This window comes from Dioscorea cayenensis, chromosome 14 (genome assembly GCF_009730915.1).
Source record: "Dioscorea cayenensis subsp. rotundata cultivar TDr96_F1 chromosome 14, TDr96_F1_v2_PseudoChromosome.rev07_lg8_w22 25.fasta, whole genome shotgun sequence".
Classification (NCBI taxonomy): Eukaryota; Viridiplantae; Streptophyta; class Magnoliopsida; order Dioscoreales; family Dioscoreaceae; genus Dioscorea; species Dioscorea cayenensis.
This window is the reverse complement of record NC_052484.1, coordinates 18018337-18023822: the sequence shown is the minus strand read 5'-3', so window position 1 is coordinate 18023822 and position 5486 is coordinate 18018337. Positions and strand designations below refer to the sequence as shown.

General features: G+C 34.3%; 1 long non-coding RNA gene across 3 annotated transcripts; it reads left to right on the top strand.

Moving 5' to 3' along the window:
• Window positions 1-3616, top strand: LOC120276266. Of its 3 annotated transcripts, XR_005541203.1 has the most exons (6): window positions 13-75; window positions 149-228; window positions 2380-2583; window positions 2706-2947; window positions 3022-3259; window positions 3343-3616. It is a non-coding gene; the product is annotated as an uncharacterized LOC120276266 (long non-coding RNA). The 3 variants fall into 3 exon arrangements; XR_005541202.1 differs by lacking the exon at window positions 3343-3616 and having other exon boundaries at window positions 1-75; window positions 172-228; window positions 3022-3337; XR_005541201.1 differs by lacking the exon at window positions 3343-3616 and having other exon boundaries at window positions 3022-3337.
• The last annotated feature ends 1870 nt before the right edge of the window (window positions 3617-5486 follow it).

Below are 5486 nucleotides of genomic sequence, written 5' to 3'. Positions count from 1 at the left end.
CTGCCACCTTCCCCGAAACCCTCTTTGAAATCCCTAATCGAGTGACCTTCTGTGTTCGTCTGCATTGTCAGCAAGGTATTTATATATTATCATTTGCATGTGTATTTTCTGATATTTTTCATTAATCTTAATTTGACTTGATTATCAGGATTGTTGTTCTTCGGATTGCAGGAGAAGGTGGTGAATCCATGGTTTGAGAAGCGCCCGAAGCAGTTTGGGATTGCACAGGTTTGTGAAGTGATCCTCAATTGATTCACTAGAATCCTTGCTAAGAACGTTAATTAGTATGGCTTCTTATTCTTGAGTTTACTTTTTGTGGGTTTATTTTTTATTTTTTATTTTTTTCAGTTTTCTTGTATGACTTTCTTATTTCATGGAGTATTCTCATCCTTGATGATTACAAGGGTTGTTTTGAGGATTTTTAATGAATGCAATTTTATAATATTTCAATCTTGTGTTGAGGTTTTATGTTATGAAATTTGAGATGTTTATTTCTTTGACCTTTACGCACAAGGAACATGCCTTTTGTGTCCTTGTGATTCCTAAACTTGAGAGTTTTGCATGTTCATTTTTAGTCATATTAGGTGTGTGCATCAATTTTTCTATTGATCCTAGCACAACTGATGTAGAGACATAGCGCAAAAATGGCAATATTTAAGTTCCTTAAAGTTCGAAAAGTTTTAATCTTGCCATTAAATTTATAACCCAGGATTTAGTTTCAATTTTATTTAACTAAATTGTTAGTGGAAAACAAAGAGCAAAAGTGTACTGTGTTCTGAATGATTTTTGATGTTGGTCCATTAATTTGCTAATATATTTTATTACAGTTTCAACAGATTTGGCAATTCTTCATATAGTTGATGAGTGACATATGAAGTTCATGTCAAGCTTATTGTTGCTTCTTCAGCCTGTTTTTTTTTGAAATAATTATCTATGTTGACCATCATGATCCTAGTTATTATTATTTTTAGTATAATTGCTATCTTTCATCATCTATCTTCTGCTGTTATTATGAATTCTTCTTTTGAATTGTATTTCACTACAGTATGGCTCAATGTTTTTTCTTTATTTTGATTCATTAGCACTTATGAAAAAAAAGACTTCATCAAGTATTTATCTTATTTTGATATATTTATATGATGGCATTGTTAGCCAATAGAATCAGTGTTAGCCATGCCATCAATTGCCAGTGGATTAGAGGTCTTTCGTGTTGCTCTATCAGATTCCTGGTATACCATTAATAAAGATTATTTTTTTTATCATTTCATGTGACCCTGTCATTTCTATGGGTTTTCATTTCTATGATGATCTGGAATATTTTAGCTTTTTGGAGACTAAGTGGTATATAAAATTAAAGTTTTACATATTAAATTTAGTTCATTATGATTTTTTATATTATTATAATTATATTTTAAATCACATCTTTCTATTATTAATTATTGTAATATATTTTTTATATTTTATTATTGACCTCGATTCAATCCTGAGTCAAACCCGGTTGAGCCCCAATGCCCAGGTTAAGTCTAACAATATTGGTTTGTAATTGTCACTTGTTAACTAAGTAAATAAGTATCAACAAATAAGTGTTATTTGTTGTTTGTGTTTTTTAAAAAAAAATGTCTTAGTAGGTATAGATAAATCTTGGATTCCAACACTCCGAAACTCACATGTGGATGATTAGATACGATTTTCATTGAGTTTGCTTTTCAAGGTGGTTTAGCTAATAATATGATACTATCTCTATGTTCTATACTCGAACGTGATATTGATATTAACTCTTAGGGATGGCAGGGCATCAAGTTGAGGCCGGGTTTTGCCTTCCCTGCCCCACCCCCGATGTTCATCGGATTTTCAAAATCTCACCCTATACCTAAACATGGGATTCGGGTATCCGCAGGGATCTCCGCCTCCACCCTTACATAAAAATTAATCTAAAACATAATTTGTTATAAAAAATAACTTAAAACAAGACTAACAAGTATGCAATGTTTTTACAATAAAGCAAAATAACAATATTTTAAAATTATAATACTAAACAAATAACATTATTATAAAACTATATCAACAAAGTTAACTATTTCAAATCTACGAAAAGAAAATTCAAGTGGGTATTCATATCAGTATGTATAATTTAAGGGTATTTTTGTAATTTTATTTTTTGGATTATGTATTAAGATCCATGTACCCGCCCTTGCCTCACTTCATAATAGTCGGGTTTTACTTGAACCCGACCAAAAATCTACTCAAAGCAGGTTTACCCCATCAAATTCAGCAATTAATGATCGAGTTTGGGATAATTATCATCCTTGCATATTCTAGTATTTTATTATTTTTAAATGTTAGTATAAACTAACTCTTTCTTACATGGGTTGTTTGCAGGTATGGCAAACTCTATTGAAGACTCAGTCCCGGGCCATGCTATGAGGCCAAATACATTTATGTCGACACCACAGATTGATGCTCAAGAGCACCAAGAAGCTCTTATGCAGCCAGAGCAGGTAGAAATTGTACAAGAATACGCTGATGCTCGTGTTGATAGAAATCGTAAAAAAGGCGGAAGAACCTAGAGCGTGCTAATTAGAGGTTATTAACATATATATTTTATTTATTAATTCAAATGGCTGCTTCTGAAGTTTTTCCCTGATTATAGGTTATGAATGTTAATCACTCATATAATGCCTTCGGATTTTTTTTTTAAATGTTAGGGCCAAATGGAGAAGTGAACCGAGAATGCATGCGAACAGAAGACAATAAGAAGCTTCCTCGACATAAGAGGATTGTTGTGGAATAGAATCATCGGGACCAGCCAATTGATGAGTCTGGGGGGATTCTTGGTCGATTTTTAGGTCTTATTATAAGAAAATATCGCGTGCTTCCTATCGGATAGGAAAAGTGGAGTACGATTCCACAACATTATAAAGCTTCTGTGTGGAATTGCATTATAGAGGTTTGAATCATATTTAAATCACGTTTATTTGTAAATTTTCTAACATGTATATTGATATATTTGTTTATTTGTAGAAATTTGAGGTCAATGATGCTTGACACAAGAATTATATTTTCAAGAGTTTAGGAAAGAAATGGAGGGACTATCGATACGACCTAAACAAGAGGGTTGATTCATATGATAGGGTTGATTGGGGCGATCAATTTGACCAATACTTTAGGGATGATTAGGATGATAGGGATGATTTGTGATTGGAATGATTTGCATGATTGGGATGATTTTTTTGCGTACAGAGCTTGCTCTGACACAGAGGTAATACTCATACAAAGATTATTTGTTTCATCATTGGTTATTAATTATCGTTTCCATTTTAATGTTTCTATTGTATTATACAGACGCAAGCGACTCAAAATACTAAGAATCGCAGAAATCTAACAATGCATCATATATTAGGGTCAAAGTCATTTGCTAGATTGGAGAATGAGCTGGTTATTACTTTCATTTCATGAGCAACCTTAATTATGTGTGTTTAGTTGTACACAATATTGTTTGTATATTAAACTGATATAATTTTGTAGAAAGTTAGAGGTGATGAGCCTGTTACCAGAGTTGCGTTGTTTAAAGCTGGCTACACAAAAAAACATGATGGGTCTTCTGTAAACGAGAAGGCCAAGAAGAATCATGTAAGTTAAATATGATTTTTATATGTTATCTTTGATATCTGTATGATAATAAAGTGGTTATAAAACATCGACTTTTTCTTGCTGCAGGGGAAAACTGAGTTATTCGGTCTCAGACTTTATCCGAAAATGATGCATATATTAGTGCTTTTGGCAAAGAACACTCGGGCTATGTTCGAGGCTTGGGACTTGGAGCCGTCAAAACCCAAATATATGGATCATAAAGCAGCTCGAATAGTATGCCTTATTTTAGTGGGCCTACACAAGTTGAATTTGATGCTATAAAAGAAAAAATAAAACAATTAGAGGTACAAATTGCGATGCTAACTGGACAACTAGCAAGCCATAACCCAAATTTCAAGCCTAATCAGGTTTTTTTTTTACTCTTTTTAGAGTTATTGTTTCTTATGAATGTGATGATTTTGTTGATATGTTTATTGTTTGTCAATTGTATACTTTTACTGATTCTTCTCGTCATTTTGTTTTGTCATGTTATCTTCTATTTTGTGATATTATATGTGTATGTTGTATATGATGCATATGTGGAGTTGAGGTTGATATGATGCATCTATAGTTGATGTTGTTTTCAATGTTGTATTTCTTATGATTTTCATCAATTTTTCATTTATGTTTTTCATCAATTTTTCAGTTATATGTCTATCTTGTTTTGTGTTATGTACACCTGTAACAGTTGTTTATCCGAAGTTTTCGTTGATTTTATTTATCTATTATATATATATATATATTGTTAGTTCCTCCGGTGTGGTTTGTGGGTATTACAGTAGCACAAGCACTCATGAAAGTCTCACACGAAAAGCAGATAAAGAAAAGCACACAAACAAGCACAAGGAGACACACAACGTTATTAACCCAGTTCGAGCGTCCACTGCGCCCTACGTCGGGATAAGCCCCGGAGATAAACAATCCACTAAAAGAGGGATAGATGAGTACAAATACTTGTCACTCACACTCTCAATAATAGATCATCTACCCCCCAGTCTGTTTGAGTGCTACACGCTCCCTCACCGAGTCGCTCAAGAGTCACGCCTACTGATCTACGAGCAGGTAGGCATATATAGGCGCTCTCAACGTCCCACATATAACACATACTCTTTTAGAATCTCCGCTGCTACTAACTTAAAAACCTGTCGAAATTAGTCATTGCGAACTCCGCTGTAACATAAGTTTGCAACTAGGGTCCTCAATCACCGACTGACTGAGTTCCTAGATGCTGCCAGGACGACCTCAAGACCCATCAACCTCCTCCGCTCATGCTTAGTCCGAGTCGATGCACCAAATCTCCCGATCCCGACTCGCGCAAGAATTAGCCTACCTCCTCGCCTCCCTCATCACGCTATCCCTGCAAAGTGGTGCACGTCCTCAGTGCGTCTTCCATGAAACTTGCCAAACTTAGTCTTCAATCACTTTAAATTTGGTCTTCAAAGATTCTCCAAACTTGATCTTCAATTCACCCAAGTTTGGTTTCTCAAATCTTGCGTTAATTAGACTTCAATGATTCTCATCTGAGGATTCTTCAAATCATATCTCCTTCATTCACTACCATGAATGAGATGCTTTCTTTAATTAGTTCCCACCATATTTAGCTTCAATCAAATCACTAAATATATTCTCTGATATGATCTTTGTCTTCAAGTTGTAACTGCATTGTTAAAAATAACTCCACCAAGATCTTTTCAAGATAGCTTTCACCATGATCTTCAAGATATTTGGTCTGATGTTGAGGACTCTACTAAAAAAATACCCATCAAGATCTTCGCAGATGTCACTGCACTCCAAGTCTCCCTTGCCATGCCACGTCAGCACACATCATCAATTATGCTTTGTCACCTGGTTCTGCC